Here is a 22,120-nt window from a genome sequence, read left to right as displayed (position 1 = left end):
CTGAATGTCAACTTGAAGAATGAGATAATGATGGGTCAGATGGATGATCCATTCATCGTGGAGGAGATGAGAAGGATAGATGAGGGAAGACCATCAGAATTTCACCGAGGTGAATCTGGATCTTTGTGGTTCCAGAAGAGGATCTGCGTTCCGGATATTGCTGAAATCAAGGAAGTAATACTCCGGGAAGCTCATCAAACACCATATTCCATACATCCGGGAAGTACAAAGATGTACATGGATCTAAAGGAACTATTCTGGTGGAATAACATGAAGAGGGAGATAGCACAATATGTTGCAGAATGCCATACCTGCCAGCGAGTAAAGGCTGAACATCAGAGTCCGGCAGGGAAGTTACAACCTCTACCTATTCCAGAGTGGAAATGGGAGGAGATAGGGATGGATTTCATCACCGGACTACCCATGACCAATAAAAAGAAGGACATGATATGGGTAATCGTGGACCGGTTGACGAAAAGTGCACACTTCTTAGCGGTAAACCAACAGGATAAAGGAGAGAAACTTATCGATCTTTACATCAAAGAGATCGTGAGTAAGCATGGAGTGCCTAAGAAGATCGTGTCGGATCGAGGATCCGTGTTCACATCAGCATTCTGGAAGCAACTACATGAAGCTTTAGGATCCAAGTTGGACTATAGTACTGCTTATCATCCCCAGACAGGTGGACAAACCGAGAGAACCAACCAGATCTTAGAAGATATGCTTAGGGCTTGTGCCCTGGACTTCGGAGGATCATGGGAAGAACACTTACCTTTAGCAGAGTTTTCTTACAACAATAGTTACCAAAGCAGCATCAAGATGGCACCATTTGAAGCTCTGTATGGGAGGAAGTGTAGATCACCAATATGTTGGTATGAAGCCGGAGCAAGCAAGGAGTTCAACCCTGATTATGTCAAGGAAAAACAACAAATCATTGACATCATCAGAGATAGGCTCAAGATAGCCCAGAGTCGGCAAAAGAGTTATGCCGATCAGAAGAGGAGGACATGGGAACCACGAGTTGGAGACATGGTTTATCTTAGGGTAAGCCCGATGAAAGGACTCCAGAGATTTGGAGTTAAAGGAAAACTCAGTCCTAGATATATAGGACCTTTCAAGATACTGAGTCAGAATCGAGGTTTAGCCTTTGAATTGGATTTACCCGGAAGGCTAGATCAAGTTCACAATGTATTCCATGTGTCACAACTTCGGAAATGTTTGAAGACCCCAGATGAACCAATATCACATGACGAGCTCGAGTTACAACCAGACTTAACTTATATCGAGAAGCCAGCCAAGATTCTCGAAGAGAGCTGGAAACAACTCAGAAACAAGGCGATCAAGTATTGCAAGATACAATGGAAGCATCATCCCGAGAGGGAAGCCACCTGGGAAAAAGAGGAAGACCTGAGGAAAACATACCCCGAGCTGTTCAGGTATTACAACCACAACTTCGGGACGAAGTTTTCTTTAAGGGGGAAAGGCTGTAATGTCCCAGGTTTAGAGACGATCGAGGGGTAGATTTTAGAAAGGGATGTGCATTGCATGGTAAATTCTGGGGAAATTTCGCGCTTTTAAACAAAAACAGCATCGAAGGGGGACAAGTTTCTCTCTCGACACCTTACAGGGTTAGGGTTTCGAGAGTGCGATAAACTTGTATCCCACTTCATTAGTTAAGGTTTTAAGAAGAGAGGGGAGAGTGTATGTGTGAATTCTGATAAGTGACATGGTTAAATTTAAACCAATGTTGAAAATTGAATTTCAAATTCAAACATTAAATAATAACTCTAAATAATTCAATTATGAGGAAATTCATTAAGTAATTAAACAATATGAACAATTATAATAAAGTAAAGCTCATTAGAGAAAACTTTGAGCTTTATTGATTTTCACACAATATACATTGTCAATTACAATATCCATAAATGGAATTATAAACATTACAACACTTTACAGAAATTAAAGAAAAAGAGAAATAAAAAGGAAAATGAAAATATACAAAGATGGTCACATGGTTAAACCCTAAACTAGTATCTTCATGCAAACATGATCATCTTTCAACATCTTCTTTAATCCCTGAAATCAAAGTCAATAAAAAAAAAGGAAATAAAAGTTAGGCCAAGTGGTATTACCACTTGGCAGGTTAGCAAAACAAGTGAGAAATGGGTTGATAAGCTCAACAACTTTGGGAGAGCAAGCCAGGGATCAAGTCCCAACCAAAGAAGCACACAGGCAGCTCACAAGCTATGCTGCATGCACCACAGCACATCAAGCCAGGGGAGAAGAACCCAGGCTTTGCATTGCTGTCGACCAAAGAAGCACAAAGGGGGCCAGTATAAGAGTTGCACACAAGTAAAGCTTCACCATTCCATCGACAAGCTCATAGGGTAAGCACAGCCGAGTTTTAGAACAGAAGAACTGGAAGAACACCACGGTTCTTTCATCCAACCAAAAAACCACCAAATCCTCCGTAGCTTCCAAAAGGGAACTTGTCATTGAGTCGATTACAGAGCTGCATCACAAGCCAGCATGAGGAGCAGGGCCAGTCTCACAAATCAACTGTGAAGCAAAACCTCTACATCAAAGAATCGTTCTAGGAGCCGGAGTGAGGTATACACAAAAGAACTTTGAGCAAAGCACCGATTTGCTCATAATTAAGCATGCCCTGCATCACAGAGCACGAAGGGTAGTAAACCCTAGGTGTATCATCATTTGGTTACTAAACCAATTGGTGCCGACAAGTACAACTAAGGCTAACAGAAAATAAACCGGGGAACACCGGTTATGACAACACAAAGTGTCAAAACCGGAGAAATCCAAGATGGATTTATTCCTTGCAGCCAATCAGGATCACAAAGCACCTATTGACCTAGCTAAAACCATCAGACAGATAGGCATCTGTGCCTATTTTAGTTTGTCAACAGCAAAGAGCTACTGGCAATCCAATAAATGGATCACCAGACAACATTTGGTAAGCAACTACAAGCCAACAGATAGGGGAGCTACCCTAGGGCAGCACATGACTACTGCCAGGGTCACCTCAAACCCTAGATCAACCACACCAAAAAGCCAAATACAGATAATATCATCACCCTGATTGGGTTCAAAGAGGGGCTAGGGTTCCCAACCACTGTGGGCATCCATCTAGCTCTGTCACAATTAATTGGATGATCACAACTGCAAAGCAGCTCACATCACTTATCCACTTCATTATAATTCAGGCAAATATAGATAAGAGAACTAAATAAATAAATCAAAGCACCAAGGCTTTGCAGTGATCCAATGGATCACTGCAAGCAACAGCAGTTGCTTAAGCCAACAACAATACACACCATGTTAAGCCTGTATGAAGCACAAGCAGCACTGGTGAACACCAGTGCGTCACAGAGAAAAGCACACACTTGCTCACAAGCAAGTATTGATCCATTAATCATCAAAGCATCACTTACTTTTGCTACAGATCACTATAGCCCCAAGCATAGTATCACCACCAGGCCCAGATAATTAAATTAACCATATACTTGAACAATTGCAACACAGATAAGTGAATAGAGCATTATAATTGTATCCAGAAGCACTCCATCAAGGGATGGAGTTGCTAATGCAACAGTTAGGCTCAACTGAGCATGTCCAGGAATTAGAGCACAGAGAATAGCACATCCGAGTATGCGCACTTGCCAAAGGCAAGGATCATCACGAGAATGATCAAGCCGAGGGGCAAGCAATGGCATATACAGGAGAGAAATAGTATACAGAGAATCAGCAGGCGCTACTAAATTACACAGAGCACCACAGCATGCTCATGAGCAATAATTCATGAATCGCAACAGTAAGCAATTGAGCAAGAACGACAGAAGACAAAGAAGCTAGAACCATGGCCAATGCACAAAGAAGAGATCACACAAAGATAGCAAAGATACGCACAAGCTAGCAAGCCGCAGCAGCGCATCGGCACGGCCAACATCTCCACATGGAGGATGAGGCCAGTGGCCAAGCTAGACGAAGGGAAAGAGAAGCAGTGGAACAAGTAGCAGAGAAGGGCGGAGGAGATGAGCACTTACTGGTGAGCGGAGAGAAGCTCGGCCATGGCGGCTACGGCGGCACGCGCCGGAGCACGGCGGCGCCAGGCCAAGCCGGGCCATGGCGGTGCCACGGCAGTTCGCGCACACGGAGGCGAAGCCACGGCGGCACCGTGACGCCAGGGACGTCGGCGGCGACGAATCGCCGCGGAACTCTACGGTAGACGAGCAGAGGCGAAGGGGGGCGCGTCGAGGAAGCGGCGAAGCACAGATCGACGCGGTGGATCTGAATCGCCGTCGAGTGGCGGTTCAGATGCGCCACATCTCGCCGGCGGCGATGGCCGGAATCGGCCGGAGAAAATCGGCGAAGGCGGCGGCGACACGGGAGTCGCCGAGCTCGAGGATTAGGGTTAGCGCGTGCGCGAGAGGAAGGGGACGGGTGCGTCCGACCGAGCCGGACGAGCGGCTCGGGTTAGGGTTAACCTTTGGGCCACCCGACAATTGGGCCCTGTGGTCAAAAAGGACCTTTTACAATTTAACAAAAATATGAAACTTTGAAATTCAATAGAAAATTATCAAAAGCTCTTAAAAATAACTTAAAAATATGAAAAATGATCAGCATAAAATTCTCTATTTAAATAAAATATCAAAGAGAATTTTGGAGGACAATGAAGAATAAGTCATATTTTGATGATTTAAATAATCATTTAAATCACACACCTAATTTTCTATAATGAAAATAAGTCCACTAATGTATTTGGACTTTAAAAACACCTTGACAACATTTCAAGGTTGTATTTTACTTTAAATCATGTATCCCCAAATTATTCTTAGTATTAACCTCTTACATAAAATAATAGCGACATCGGAAGGGGGAAACAAACCCTAAAAATGGAATCATGCATAATTGCTTCTTTAACCATTGCCCTTATCGGACAATGATGCTATTTTTCAGAACAAGAGGACAAGGGTCAGTCCATACCTACCAACTGCAGAACTTTGCAGTGTTCAGGCAAGTTCATCACTTGCTCATCTCATTTGAGTATTTCTATCAAATTACTTGCAAAGTATTATGGTTATCACTATTGCACAAAAATCAAAACCACTACTTTCATAACTATGAATATGACTATGTGGTGGGCAATGGAACCATGGATTGTGTTGATATGGTGGAGGTTCCATTGCAAGGGTTTATATCCATCTAGGATTAAACAACAAATGTCGCCAGTGATTCTTGTGCCGTAATACCCGTGTTAACCATAAGATGCGAGTGGGACGGAGTAGTCAAAAGTGTTTCCACCTCTCGTACATCAACGGATGCGCTTACCGTAGACACTTGACCCAGGTTGGGCAAGCGGTGGGGTGGGGATCCCATTCTAATTCCCCACGGTAAGTGGTCTATGATGGGTTGCAGCTACCGGCGAAGGAGTTTGGTTAACGAGTCCCAAACTGTTGTCGTGGTCGGGGTCCATCCTTAAGTGGTATAAGAGGACCGACGAGGACCCAGGGTCGGGGTATGCAACAAAGGGTGGGTGTGCGAGGTAGCGGAGGAACATGATTGGCTAGACCTTATACCGGGCCTCACACCAAAGGAAGTGTGGACGGGTAAGCTGCCCGGTTGGTACCAAGGTTAAGATCTCTTATGGGTAAAGCAACACACCTCTGCAGAGCGTAAAAAACTGTGACCTGTCACTCCCTGTTCCGGGATTGAGGAACTGCGAACACGGCCGGAAAGGAGCTCCATGAAGTTCTAGTAAACCGGTGAAGGCTGACGGACATAGCTCTTTGAAATAAAAGCAATCCCTTGAAGAAATGTTTATCAAAACTTGCATTGGTATTAGACTTTCTGGTCTAATATCGTAGCTAGTGCATAAAACACCTCTTATCTAAAATGAACTTGTTGAGTACGCTCGTACTCATACCACTCTTAAACCCCATGCTTAGATTGTCTGAACCGTCTGGAGGAGGAGGACTACGACAGCAATGATGGAGCCGAGATCATCGGCTACGAGGAACCAGACCTCTCAGGAGGTGTTGAAGGCGTAGACTACCTCATTGTCTACGGATCCGGGGAGGCTTCCGGAGGAGAACAGGCCTAAGGATATCAGGAGGAGTAGTAGTAGCTGAGCAGCGCGAACTCTTACTATTTAGCTGCTCGTTTAAATAAATGTTTAGTTTAATGAGACAATGGTATTGTAAGTTAAGTTGGGTTCGCCTCGAACCCAGGAGTTATCCTCTCAGAACCCAAGAGGAGCTCCGAGACGACTTGTGTATGATGATTGTAAAAATATGTGAATGAGTTATGGACCCTGCTATGTTCTGTTGTACTACTCTGAGGGATGTAATATTTGCGGAATGGTACTTCGCGAATGTTATATCAACGACTGGCATACTACAACATGCAGTGGTATGCAGGGTCACCACAAGCTACTGGACCAAACTCTTTATCTCTGAATGTTCAAAGTTAAATAAGTTGTATGCTTATAAAAGAAAAGGAGGAATGCCTAAAAGCTAAAATTTATTTTGTGTATGGTATTTCTAGTTTCATATGCTCTATTGAGTGATGATTTGTTATGTGCCTTATTCAGTGATACTTATTTCTATTAGACATAGATGTTTAATTTTAAGTATCATTGTTTGATGGTGAATGAATAGCCTATGGATACTATTGCATGCTTTCAGACCTCTTGCTAGCCAAAAGATTTGAATTTTTACACAAGCATAGACTTGTTTCAAAGCTCAACTCAAATCCAATATCTATCATACCTACCTATGTATCACTTCCTATTCCAAGTATAATGTGTGTGTTTTACCTCCAACATTTTCAAAATTTTCTTTTTGTGTAATTTAAGGCTCATAAGAAAGTAATGTTTGGTAGGAAATACCACTCTGCATGTTGTTGGTTTGAATGATTATGAGTAAAGAGCTAGACCGTAACCATGTTTACGGGGAAGCCTTTCAACATTGCACTTTTGGGGTATTACACCCTGCGTTGATCATCATTTATTTTGTGTTGTTAATGGCGTGTGGAATAAATGGTGGCTATTTTAATCAAGTAGGCATGCATTGTTAGAGAAGAGCAATGGGCCGCTAACCGAAGCCATGCACAATCATGCATGGTGGAAGTTTCAGGAACGAGCATCCTCAATAGGGAGAGTGAAAAAAGTAAGAGAAAAAGAGTTGTGAAAAAAAAGTGAAAAAAAGTAAACAAAAGAAAGAAAAAAATGTATGAGAAAAAAGTGAGAGAGATTTAGAGAGGATGCTCCACATTTGTTGTTCATGTTGTCCCGGTATAGATGGCCATATACACATCTCCTTTGGTCCGTTGTACAGGCGACATGAAGCACTACAAGAGGACCCCACCTACAGCAACGGATTTATCTGTATCTAAATGTCCATATGGGTGTTGCTAGCGCTTGTACCAACTGATAATAATGCGTTGCGTTTTTGGGTGTTGCAAGGACACAATGCAACGCATATAGATCTGTTGGTAACCATTGGATAAGGCGTTGCAAAAATAGCAACATATTTCAAGCACCGGTTGCATGCGTTGGTAAACAACATAAATGGATTGAACTTTTTTTAAATAAATATATTTTTGATATCAAAAAATATTATTATTACTTTTTTCTGAAATGTTTGAGCGCCTCAGTCTTTTTTTGTCAGCTAGAAATAGGATTTGAAAGAAACATACCACAACACAATGAATAAAAATGCACCTCGTGAAGAAATAATCCCATGCATATTATATGAATAGCTGTAAAAATACATGAAAATCATCCAAATTACACAACTTAAAATCCTGATTCAAAATGTGAACACTATCACAATACATGGAAATTATTCAAAGAGTACACTGCTTACAATCCTGATTCAAAATGAAAATTTAACTACTATATATTTCTACTAATATTCTGCCTTTAGATATGTTCAAAGCGTATATCCGAATAATGTCCTTGCTGATCGTTTGGTCCAGTAAACAAATTCTTATTTCAGTATCAAAGTGGCAAGCTAAACGGGTATATCAAATTCTACTATTACTTGCATAAAACAGACAACTAGTGAACTTGCTCTGGTCCAATAGTACGTATTACCTTCACAAATGGAACACCTACCAGAAATTCATATGGGAAAGTGTTTGATTTCAGCATCCATTTCTCCTTTCTGCGTCATACAAGTCCCGAAGATACAGAGTATTGCAATGACTGATGAAATGTAGGTACCGAAAAATACAAGTCCAATATTATATGTTCTAATCATGAACCCAAGCTCCCAATCCTGTAATTAAACAATAAACATAAACATTATAAATGTTAATAAATGAAGTTAGAAACATAGGGAAATGCACACACGTGCTACTGACAGACTCTCTGTAGACATTTAAATAATGAGGTCTTTTACAGTATCTTCAATTAGATATAGGCCATTTATTTTTGCCGATCGAATGGCTTATATGAGTTTATACCTCTGCCTAAAACTGGAGTGGTATGAAACATACCGGTGGATAATAGTATGCATGGTCAAAACCGGAAAGATCAACAACAGCAAAGAAATAAATCAATGTAAAAGTGGAAGGTCTCGTAATGGAAGCATGCATCGTCTCCAGGAGCTGGCTGCTGCTTCACGGCGTGGTGGTGGTCTAAGTTGAAGCTATGGGAGTTGTTAAATCTTAACTTCTTAGAATGGTAAACTAATTAGCCGAATACAATTTGACAATCGCCATTGTTTGAGAAGAGTTTCTTGGCTATCTCCGTGGCATAATTTTTGCCATCATGTTATGCGGCCGGCCGGCCGGCCACCGTGCCTTCATGAGCTCCCTTAAGCTAGTTTTATAGTTATAGTAACAACGAAAGAGACAAATCGGAAGGTAAGGAAGGTATTACTCCTATAGAGACATGTAATCAGAAATCGGGATCTGTTCGAGATATTTACTGGGATTAGATACTCAATAAATGATTTTCCAATTAAAAGTCCACATTGCCCCGGTAATTCAATGGCTAGATTTGAATTCATACCTCTAAGCTCTAGTTGGTGGTAAAAGGTACTGTAAAATATGCCTAAATATTTCCTTGTTCTACACATAGAGAAGGAATAGTATTTAAAACAATGATCTCTGATATATCCAAGGTTGAACTTTTTCCTTTTTTCACTGAAGTGGGAAGTTGTAATATCCCAGGTAATGGGGTTACAAAAATAGAGGAAACAGTTGTGTGCATTGCATTCATGCATAGAAAATCTGGGGAATTTTCGCGCTTTAAAGTAAAACAGTCACAGTAACTAAAGTTTCACTTGACCTTGGTGGAATTGAAATAGCTCATCAAGTCAAGCGCTATAAACCTCAATGTGACTTTGCTAAAACCTTGTTTACAACAATACTTTACTCAAAGATCAATTGCTTGATCTTATAAAAGATCATAATATGGAATTCCCTGCCATAACATATGAACCTACAATTAATTGGAAATCAAGTAACAATAATTGGGAAACCATTCTTCACTTATCTTTTCCATGTCATAAACTAATCCATGATCCTACCATGAACCTCATGATATTCATTTTACTTCATTCTTGGAAACAAGACAAGGGAGATCAACTCTAGAAGTATATATATTCTTCTCTACTACATACATCAAACCCAGAGAGGTGAGAGTTCTATATTATTTATTAGAAAAGCAATAACAATCTTGAGCTAAAGTAATAGCTTGCAAACCATTTCCCTTGGAGTGGTGAGATAACCTAATATCACATGGAATAATAACATATCCATGAATTGATAAAGTAAGGAGGAGATTAATTCAACCAAGATAGCCAAGTGGAGTTTAGACTTGATATTCATTGAGATATGGGAATACACCATAAACCCTAGAATAAACCATACCTTTGTAGGAGAGCTCAAGCTAAGGTATTACACTCAAGAAAGTTAAGCCAACAATTGAATGTGAGGGAGAGAACTATCCTTATAAACCCAGATGATTATATCATCATTGCTAAAGTAGAACCCTAACAGAATATCTCAGGCATTCTCCTGGGATATAAGCTATTGAGACAATCATAGCCATGACCACTCAAGAAACTATAAGAAAGATATTATACCCTAATTGATCAAGACAATGTTTGATCATGTAAGTGAGAACCCAATTTAATGAGAGATCCTTAGGAAGCCAAACCTTGATCATTATAAATTGAGTGATGACCATAAACCCTAAGAACTGGAGGTAGAGGTATTAAGAACAAGTTGATCATGCCTACTCCATGAGCATGTTCTTGAGGTATGTGAGGATAAGTTAAAACCTAAAAGGATAAGTAGATATCCTTCACCACATGAAATCATAAGGAGGTAATTAATAAGCAACCCTAAACTTATATTCTAATCCTTAACTTGTGAACCACTTGGTGATCACAAGTAGAATTCTACCACATATACATTCCACTTATTCTTCATCTAAGAAACATAAGCAAAACCTTAGAGTAAAACTCCATACTTAAATGGTGAGAAATCATCCATTCATATGACCAAAGTTAACTATAAAAAGAACTATAATCAATATAGTTACTTCAATGATAAATTGAGGTTAATAATAGAAATTAATTGGTAGAAGATAAAACTAATTCTCAAATCCTTAGTAATTAGAAAAGCACATGAAATATTAAGCAAGTAATCATATTATCATGGTTAGGGGAGATTAAACCTAGCCAATGCACTATGGTGTTATCTAAATTCTACAACCCAGAATTATATCTCAAACCAAGTTATGAACCACTTGGGTGATTACAATTATAAAACCAGATCCTAAGTGAGCTCCAAACCAATTGCCATTAGGTGAATATGATGAGAACCCTAGAATTGTTCACTAATTAAAGCTCATGATTCATTATGGAACTTAAGAATAACCTAGTGCTAAACCATTTGATTAGAACCATGGTGGTGATCAACCACTCATAATTATAACCAAGACTAAACCATGATGAGAGTAATACCTACTCTAGGTAATCCAAAGTATTATTAAATATAATCCTAATGCTACCTTTGAAATATGGTTATAATAAATCACAAGACCTTAATCAACAAGTGATCACATGAAATAACATGCAAATGAATAATTTCTCAAATAGAAACCATGAACTACTAACAACCTAAGAAATAATTTGTGATACAAGTATCAACTCTCGTACTTCTAAATTGAATTGAACTCCTAATAATAAAGGAAATAAAAGTGAGAATTCAAACTCATGTTTAATTGCTATATTGAATAAGCCAACAAGCATGAAATGTAATCAAATATAAAATGCTTGCTTCATAATGGAGTGTGGTGTGATACATCACATTACCTTGTAATTGAATTAACATAACAAGACTTGCAAGTAAATTTTTAAATCAAATTAGATTTAACACAGAATTCAATAAATGAAATTGAGACCAGAAAATAAAAATAGAAAAGAGAAAAGGAAATAAAGAGAGGAGGAGGACTTACCAGAACAGGCCACCGGAGCCCAGGCGTAGCCCAACAGCAATCCAACGACCAGGCCCATATGACAACCCAATACCCCTTCGTCTTGTTTTCGCACAGGTGGAGACCATCGTCTTCGTCCATCACGGCAAGCTGCTCGCTGTCGACTCGACGCCGTCTGGCCACGCCAAGATCCTCGCCGCCGCTCCCTGGCGTCTATAAAGCTCAATGCGCCGCCGCCAGACGAACCCTAACCCTAGAATCCCCTCTCTCTGCTCAATTTTCTCTCTAGGCCGAAACCCTAGCTAGCCCGGCCATCTTCAACGCCGCCGGTAGGAACCTCCCCTGGCCAAGCCGTGGCCATCATCGTGACCGCCGTGATCTTCTCGCTCAACCCACAAGGGGAATTGAACCGAAGCATCCTGCAACGTCCTCACCGAGCTCGCCATTCCCGACGGCTGGAGGTGTCGATTCCGGCGACTCGGACCATCCCCGACCACGCCGTCACGCCCGGCGTACTCCTGGTGAGCCGCTGAAGCTCATAGCATGCCCGCCTCGATCAATTATGCATCGTAGCCTTGCCGCACCGGTCGTCTGTAAACGCCGCAGCTCGGCCTCGCCGGCGTGCTGGCTCCGGCGACCAATTTGGGGCGGCGCTGGTACCATTCGATTCACCGCGTCGTGCTGGGTCGGGTGGTGCTAGTTGTTCTGTCGCGCGGGTGCAGAATCGCCGGCGACCAACACCACTGCCCCGCCGGCCACCATGGTCCATGCCACATCATTGCCACTATGGCATGTGACATGGACGCTGGCCCACCAGTCAGTCACTATAACTAGGTTAGAACCGAGTACATTTAGCGTTTTAATTTTTTTTAAATTCAATTCCATAATTACTGCAACTTTGCAAATTTATATAAAATTCATTATAACTCAGAAAAATTCAAATGAGATATCAAAATTCTTAGAAAAGAAAACTCTATCCAATAAAAATATAAAATGAAATTTTCACTTTTAATAAAAATTTAATTATTTAATACTTGTTATTTAAACCTTTAATTTTAATTCTAAATACAATAAAAATTCTGAAATTAAGACAACATTGATAAAATAAATAAAACCAGTAAGCAAATAAAGAAAACATGAAAACTTATTTTCTTTATTTGTTATCCTATTCAATTTTTAATTAGTGGAGATTTAAACCCTGATTAATAATTACTCTAATTATTAATTGTTTAAAAATAATAAAATGCCAAATTCAATATTATTTTTACTTCCAAGTTACTAATAACTTCACCTTTACCATGAAGTTATTAATCATAGAACTATATGGTAAATAGCAAACCCTAATTCCTTATTGATGGTATTACAACATTATCATTGCATGTGAAACCCTAAAACCCTAATACCATTAAGAACCCTAGCTCCATTAATTCATAGGAACCCTAAATTGTTTCTAACCTAAACCCTAGGTTAGTAGATATGATCATGATATTTTCCTTTTAATCCATAGAACCATAATTGGCAATTAAATACTTTCCATGTCCACATAAAATGTAGGAGCCCTATTATCCCTAATTCAGTATTCCATGTATGCACACCTATCCTATCTAGATGATCAAACAGGACCAACCCTAGTCCTTATTACCAAGAATCTTATCCTTACTCATCCTTAATTAGCATCACACCATTGTGATGAACTCCAATAGCACCTATGCCCAATAATTATCACTACATAACCATAGTCCACTAAACCCTACAAGTACTTCATAATGATGAACCATCCTAATTAGGAGCCAATAATTCTTTACTTAGGAAATGAAATAGCAAACCTAAACAACCTCAACCTAATTGATATACTTCTTATTACTTAAGAAGTATGTTCTTCAAAAGTTATTCTTTTGAAGTAAATAAAGAATCATCATCAACCCTGCTTATAAGGACCTATAAACCCTAGCTGGCTATCACCAATAAGATGAACCAGTCCTGATAGCAACCTTGTATGAATAGTTGCTTAGGATGCCTAGGCTTAACTCAACCTTACAAGCCCTAGTTATTGATGAATCTAACTTTATTGGGATCCATCTAATACTCATCCTGAAGCCAACCTGAACCATAGTAAACCATAGAAAATCACGGGAGAGACTTGTATAGGATCTCCCCATTAGGTAGGATCGTAGGATCAACTTAGAGAAATCATACTTTGGCTATGCGAAAAAATCTGAAAATAATTAGCAACATGCATATAGGTTGTATCTACAACTCCAAGAAATTTCAGCTCAAAATCTAATCTACACTTGTAGAAACAAAAAAGAGAAATTCTGTTGTGAATAGTGTCAGATCTGGTTGAATAGTATTTCACACTATTCACACCCAGATTTATCTTTTTTGTCTCTCTGAGTGTATATCGAATTTGAAGTTGAAATTTTTTGGTATTGCATATATAACATAGATGTGTGTTCTCTTTTTTTTTCAGAATTTTTGAACATGTTTTATCTTTGCAAAAAATTAATCTCATAGATCCTATCTAAGATCTGATCCTACCTAAGTCTTCCCCAGAAAATCACAAACCTAATTATTATACTTGTTCTTTATTAAAGAACATGTTCTTCAAAAGTTATTCTTTTGAATTATATAATAAGTAATCATCAACCATACCCTATCAGACTTAAAATTGACAACTGCTCTTTACTTACTATACAACTACTATTCCTTGGTGTGTATGATTGTTATTATGCATTCTACTACCTGTGTATGATACCATGTAACCACACCTGAATAAGAACCTTGTATGTGAATCACTCTAAAAGCGCAACACACCCTGAGCTAATCATTACAACTCACTAATCCTAAATCATCGGGGTTAGGTCACGCTTAGAGCGATTGCATCTCATTCTTATGCATTATTGCATCCTTGCCAATTTTTTAAACATCGTCCTTACCGGACGATGATGCTATTTCAGAATTTGGAGTTATTGCGTATCGAAGACCTTGTCTGCATAATCTTGCAGTCAAGAAAGGCAAGTTCATCACTTGCTCATGTCATTTGAGTACTTTTATCAAATTATTTGCAAAGTACTATGATTATCACTATTGCATAAAAACCAAAACCACTATTTTCATAACTATGAATATGACTATGTGGTGGGCAATGGAACCATGGATTGTGTTGATATGGTGGAGGTTCCATTGCAAGGGTTTATATCCATCTAGGATTAAACAACAAATGTCACCAGTGATTCTTGTGCCGTAATACCCGTGTTAACCATAAGATCTGGAATGGGACGGACTAGTCAATCGTATTTCCACCTCTCGTACATCAACGGATGCGCTTACCGTAGCAGTTGTATCTTGCGGAGCAACTTGAGGGTGGGGATCCCACTCTAATTCCCCACGGTTATGCTGTGCATACCGTAGCGGTTGCGGCTTGCGGAACAACTTGAGGGTGGGGATCCCACTCTAATTCCCCACGGTAATGTGGTCTATGATGGGTTGCAGCTACCGGCGAAGGAGTTTGGTTCGATCCCAGACTGTCGTCGTGGTCGGGGTCCGTCCTTAAGTGGTGTAAGTGGACCGACGAGGACCCAGGGTCGGGGTTTGCAACAACGGGTGGGTGTGCGAGGTAGCGGAGGAATATGATTGGCTATGACCTTATACCGGGCCTCACACCAAAGGAAGTGTGGACGGGAACATATGCCCGGTTGGCACCAAGGTTAAGATCTCTTATGGGTAAAGCAACACACCTCTGCAGAGTGTAAAGAACCGTGACCTGTCACTCCCTGTTCCGGGATATGGAACTGCGAACGCGGCCGGAAAGGAGCTCCATGAAGTTCTAGTAAACCGGTGAAGGCTGACGGACATAGTTCTTCTGAATAAAAGCAACCTCTTGAAGAAATGATTATGAAAATCTGCATTGGTATTAGACTTTCTGGTCTAATGCCGTAGCTAGTGCATTAAACACCTCTTTCCTATAATGAACTTGTTGAGTACGCTCGTACTCATCCCACTCTTAAATCCCCTGCTTAGATATGGAGGCATCAAAGGAGGATCTACAGTGCAACTCAAAGGCCGAGGAGTCAACAACTACATCAAGAAACAGGACCCTGTCAGAGGAGTCAGACACCACATCCAATAAGGAGAAAACCTAGTTTAGCCATAGAAGGGAACTAGCTTCCTAAACCTAGCTCCTATTTAGCTAGAATCTATTCATAGCCCCTATAGCTAGTCAAATACTCTACAAATAGAGTTCGTGATAGAATTAGACTACGAGTCGTCTTCTGGAGTTTATTTGCAGATTTACCTCATTGTAAAATAGGAGGCTGTGTTGAACTTATGTAACAGAGTCTGTATGTAATTCTATAGACATGCCTTGGACCCGCATATGTTTCTGTTGTACCACTCTGAGCGATATGATACTAGTGGAACGGTGTTTCATTGGTGTGATATCATACTTGCATACTACACCATGCAGTGGTATGCCGGGTCACCACAGAAGTTTAGTACTCCTTCCGATCCAAATTGATTGACTCAAGTTTGTCTAGATATGAATGTATCTAGATATGTCTGTTGTCTACACAAAATTAAGGCAATTAGTATGAATCGGAGGGAATACATTCTCTTACATGGCAACCCTTCTACTTTCAATACTTAGTCACTTTGGTGAATCGAAATATTTATAGTTATGTCATTCATGCTGAGTATCATTATTGCATCACTAGCAATGCAAATTTGATGTCAATTAATATACTGGTCCCAGTTGTTCTCATACATGTAGATTCATCGTGACAAGAAATTTCATGACCAGTGGCAATGCATTGTAGTTATATATGTCTGAAAAGAGCACATGAACTTTGCAAATCCGGAAATACCAAAGCTGCTGAGTCGAAATCTAGTGAATGGGGCACTAGAAATATAAGACATTCTGAGTTGAACGCTGGTGAATGGTGAGACCCCGGAGCTTCCCATGTTGTTGTCTGATGTATTGTACGCAATGTACCAAGGGCAAAAAATTGTATTCATATCAAAGTACGTAGCAGACAGGTTTTTATTATTCTGTATATCTGTATATCATATAGTAAAATTTAATCTTAATAAAAGATGCTGTTGATATTATGTAGTATCACAATTCAGTACGATATGAACTTGTATACAAATACAATTAGAGATTCATCTAGAGAAACTAAAGAGTAGCATACAAACATTTCTTATACTGATAATTCAGCATCCATAATTAAATAGAAAAATTCTTTGTATCCTATCATCCATATTAGTGTTGCAGATCGTTACCAGAATTGAAACTTAAGAATAACATCGTAAGAGCTTCTTCAATTTGTTGTATGGTGATCCGAAATCTGTTTACCTGTTGTACTATGGAAGGAGTCCTAACGGACTATGGTATGCCAAACGTGCTAGACATAGCACAGTACAACTCTATTTCGTGTCCGCCAAGAAAGAGAGTTGTTTGCCCTATATAGTCTCAGGTAGTCATAGAATAGATGAGAGAAAGATACACCATATTGATAGCACGTAGAGGATCTGTCCTCTCGTGTATTGCTCCTCCAATTATAATGATACGCCGCCGTGCGTTCCGTGGTTTTTCCTGTTTGAGTTTTCCACGTAAAAATCTGTGTTCTTGTTCTTCGTTTGATCTACTTTTATTTGCGCGGTTTTGTAATAAGTGGTATCAGAGCATAAGGTTTCAAGATTGATGCCTGAGAGACTTTCCGCTGCACTCCCGGGCAGCACCGCGCATTGCTGCTTGGATCAACATCCGCAGTTTTACATCGTCAAGCAGCTTCACCAAGATTTCGTGAGATTGGATCTACATCCAACACAGTTTCTCATCGGCGTCAGGTACGCAGCTTTGCAGATCCGTTTTCGTCGAAGTTGGATTCGTTTATCTGCATTAGCACCTAATCCGCCGAGTGGAATTAGATATTATTGCATCGCCGCGTTTATCCATGTTGCAAACTTACATGATATTTTCGAGTTGCTCGGATCCATGATCCGTTCCGTTCGGCGAAGTCGCCGAGATCACGGGTCCCGTCCGACTGTTCCCGTCGATGAAGCCGGCCAATTTCCAACTCATTGCTACAGTCGATTCTGCAAAGGATCAATTTCCGCTGTAGCTGTCCGGCCAGGCGTGTTTACATGATGGAAGTAGTACCAACCAAAACTGTACATGAGAGTGGGTTACCAGATCGATCAGCCATCAATGGATCAAGTACCGAGGAAAAGCAATCCTGGACTCCTGATTTGCTACTTCTTCACACGCGTGAAGACAGTCTGCTCCTAGACCAGATTTGTTTTTGGTTTTTGGCTCTCCGAATTGCTATGTTCATCCAACACAATACCAGGTGCTACTTTTCTAGTTCTATTTGCTCCGCATTTCTAGTTCTACACAGAATTTTTCTTCGGCTTGTACTACCTTGTGTCTACAGTTTATCTACCATGAAGTATGATCTTTCTTTGTTGGATCGTGACACAAGGATTTCTCATATGGCAAGTGAAGATTCGAGCGTTTGTTGGCGCAAGCAAATTTGGAGGATGCACCGGATAATTTTGGAAATAAGCATACTGCTGTTTGGACTGGCAAGGAGAAAAGAATTTCTACGCCACCTATGTTCGATGATTTGCCGCTGATATGATCATCGTTTTTGATAGTTTTCAGTTTAAGGTGGAGTTTGTTGGATTATGACCTATCGGGAGATATTATGGATGCAAATTTCAGATATTATGTTGCTGCGATTATATGAAGAACACAATTCAGATATGAGGAAAAAAATTATGGACGAGGTAACTTTTATGTCTGTTGGTAGCCAGCATTATATTCTTTGCTCTCCGAGTTTTTGCTGTTATGCATATGAAGGTTTTGCTTTGTTACTCAAGTTCGTGATGAGGATTGTTTGAGGTGCAAGAAGGAGATTGTTTCTGCTAGATACTACAACATTTGGTACTGTAAGTTTCAGTCAATTCAGTTGTCTATGCTCTTTCAAGAGGGGTCTATTGCAGAGTTAAAGCTCCATTGCATGTTTGAGGTTCCTTTATTCGACAGTTGTTCTACAGAGAAAGTTTTGACTATATCATGGATTTTTCATTAACCTTTAAGTCGGCAGTTTTTGGTGTATGTGATGTCCTTCGTACCAGATGCTCTTGCATGAGTATGTTTGCCGAGGTTTTGTAGCACGTTCAGATTCCATGAGATGAGTTCTTCACAATGTTATGTGCACGAAGATGTTGCACTATGAGCTATGTGCTCGTTCAAGCACCACAGGAGATATGATGACTTATGTCATTTGATGTTTGAGCAGTTTCAGTTTTTGGAGATGACCTATCATTGATTTGCTCAATTTGACTTCGTGAGAAGTTTATTAGTCTATGGACGTTTCAAGGCACAACGTTTACTTGTGATGAATTTAGTTGAGGAGTTGAATGCTATCTATGACTGTTGCAAGGGATTTCGGCTCAAGGTGGAGTTTGTTGTATGGTGATCCGAAATCTGTTTACCTGTTGTACTATGGAAGGAGTCCTAACGGACTATGGTATGCCAAACGTGCTAGACATAGCACAGTACAACTCTATTTCGTGTCCGCCAAGAAAGAGAGTTGTTTGCCCCTATATATAGTCTCAGGTAGTCATAGAATAGATGAGAGAAAGATACACCATATTGATAGCACGTAGATGATCTGTCCTCTCGTGTATTGTAATACTCCTCCAATTATAATGATACGCCGCCGTGCGTTCCGTGGTTTTTCCCGTTTGGGTTTTCCACGTAAAAATCTGTGTTCTTGTTCTTCGTTTGATCTACTTTTATTTGCGCGGTTTTGTAACACAATTAGGTGACAACAAAATTCAAGGAGTTGAACAATCAGGACCTATTGATTCGTAAGCATTGACATCTGATATGATAAGAAGAACACACTCTTCATAAAATACCTTGAGGAACCAAATTTTCATTCCGTAACAATCAGAGATCTGCTCACTTACTTAATAGTGACACTGGGTACCTGCAGCAACTTACGGATCCTCAACCAGCAGAGAACAGCTGACAACATCGTATTGGAAAATACCAACGAGGGCTGACCAAATATTGTAAAATACTGAGAAAAGTAGCGAGGGAGGAAAAAGATGAGCAAAGAAGGCCCCTTACGAGGCATAAGTGCCGACTCATTGTCAACCCATAGTCAAGGCTCCATCTTGTGTGTATTCTCTATTCTGCTATAACAAAGGAGGCAAAAAAGGTATCAAAGCACAAATACTGAATCAAGAGCACGCACGAGTCAGTGAGGAGAAAGGAAATACGCTCAGTGAAACATGTCAACACACAATGAACTGTGGCACGGACGCCCGTGGAGGGAGTAGGCACCCACGAACATGGACCTATTCACATGCGGAAATCTAAGAGAAGAAGGAGCAGCCTAGGGATGAGGAATAGAGAGATCGACTGAGTCAGAGACGGAGATCGAAATCCATCTGGTGGATCAGCACGCAGGTCAGTTACCTCTTGACTTGGCCGAAATCTCCAAATATCGAAGGAGTTAGAGTCAATCACATCACATATTTTCGGGTTCCCGAAACTGGCTCTGTACCGTTCAGTAATATGGCTTGACAGGGGGCATCTGGAGTCCGATTGTGGAGAATGTTATGTCTAAAAGCAAACGCATAAAATTCTCCACAACTTTATCAATTGACACTTTTTCATTTGATGCTGTCTTCTGTCTTCGGGGCCTGCCGTGGCCATCTTCAAAACAAGTACTGTAGGGACAGATTTTCCGCCATAATGACAGGGTTCCTTCCATATTTTCCTATTGTCTACATAACAAAGTAGAAACAATAACTATTCCCTTTTACAAATATTAATAGGTTAGTTCTCATAAATATAATAAAATTGCAATATAATAAGGATTTTAGTACAATAAATTACAAAATTCATGTAGGCATTTGACGTGCATCAATCAGGTCCACCGTCGGACGACCTGGTGACTATCGGTTTATACACCGGCTCTTACCGGAGTGGGTACTGGTAGTCACTCGGTGCAGCCCGATGTCTTCACCAATACATCCAGCGCCCAGTCTTGTTTTGGTCCGGTGCGCCAACTAACCCGGATGCTCCTCTCCAAACTAGCGCGTGGACCGATGGACCGAACCGTGCACCGAACCATCCACGCTTCATTCCGTTGCACCGACTTAACAACAGATGGTCGTGCGTAGATTTCCCCCAAACAGCTAGTTTTTCCCATGCTACAAAATCCCCTTCTTCCTCCTTGAGGAGGTGAGGTCAACCATTCCTTTAGCGCTCTCTTTCATACTCCATTTTTGAACCTCTTAAATATTGCTTCCTCTCCCTTCCCTCATATGATTATTGCATCTATTTGAGGGCTTTCAAAGAGGAGATCTAGATATACAATCTCCACCAATCAATTCCTCCTCTAAGTAAGGGGAACCGATTAAATTTAGATCTTGGAGTCGTTTGTTGGTATCCACCATTGTTCTTCCTCTCTAATTCCTCCATAGAACTTGTTTCTTTGGTGGTATTTGAGTATGAAGGATTAAAACATCTTTGGTGTTCTTTACACGAAGAAATACTTCTTCCCACAAAGGCTATCATGAGATATATGTCTGAAGAGGTCCATGTGAAGGAGCTCTAAGCACCTTGTAGAAGAAATGATGGTCTTGGTCGGTTAAGGAACTTCGGCATCTTCCTTTAAACACAAGCCCTACACACGTGAACTTATTTTAGTCCGAGGATGTGGCCACCGTTATGGAGACTTTGCAAAGTCCTCAAGTTGACATTCCATTCGACTAGGGCTAAAATGTCTTGGTTGTCTAGACTACTCCGGCCAAATATCCGACAAGATATATGAGCATGGAGGTCTTAGCCAGAATTGGCCCGGACCTAGGCTGGATGACTACAATTGAGGTAGGGTCAGATACTCAGGCCTAGCCATGGCTGCAGTTTCCGCTCCGCCAGAATACCCGCCCCTTTTCGGGCTGGAAATTCTGCCCTTGTAGACCAAACAACGGGTAAAATTCTTAGAATCTTTCTTGACCATTACTTTGAACGCACGCAAAAACTTGAAACCTACACACTAGGATCTAGCGTAGACTGTTCTTCGATGTTGATCTTCTAGCTTTTGGTGGGTCGGTGGGTCATCGACCGTCTTGTGCTTCTTTGGGTAAACCTACACACTTAGCACACACGGTAAAATTCTTCTCGTGTTTTCAACAAACACACAAAATCAAACGGAGTTGAGGCTTCGCTTTTTCAATACGCCACAAAAATATATCATTAGATTTTTATTTTGAAGAATTTTTCAAAAGTACAATTTTTTTACAAATAAATTGAACACATTACATCACATAATATAAATGTTATTACAACCACTATACTCTTAAACTATGTTTGAATGCAGTGAATTGGAATTTAAGCCTTCAATTCGATTGTTTGGAGGCGCGCGCAAAGAATTAATCTGGAAACATAGCCCAATTCCAGCCCGCACCCACCCGAGTGCTTTTTCTCGCTCGTCGTCAATTGGGAGGGTCTGACCTCCGTATTCCCTCGGAATCCCGTACGATGAGGCGAAGCCTACCGTGTTCGACCGCCACCTCCCTGTGCCCCACGGCCGACATCCCCGACCTAGAGTTGCCACCGGTGAC

The sequence above is a fragment of the Lolium perenne genome, chromosome 4 (assembly GCF_019359855.2).
Source record: "Lolium perenne isolate Kyuss_39 chromosome 4, Kyuss_2.0, whole genome shotgun sequence".
Taxonomy (NCBI): Eukaryota; Viridiplantae; Streptophyta; class Magnoliopsida; order Poales; family Poaceae; genus Lolium; species Lolium perenne.
The sequence above is the reverse complement of the archived record's forward strand: the minus strand, read 5'-3'. Positions refer to the sequence as shown.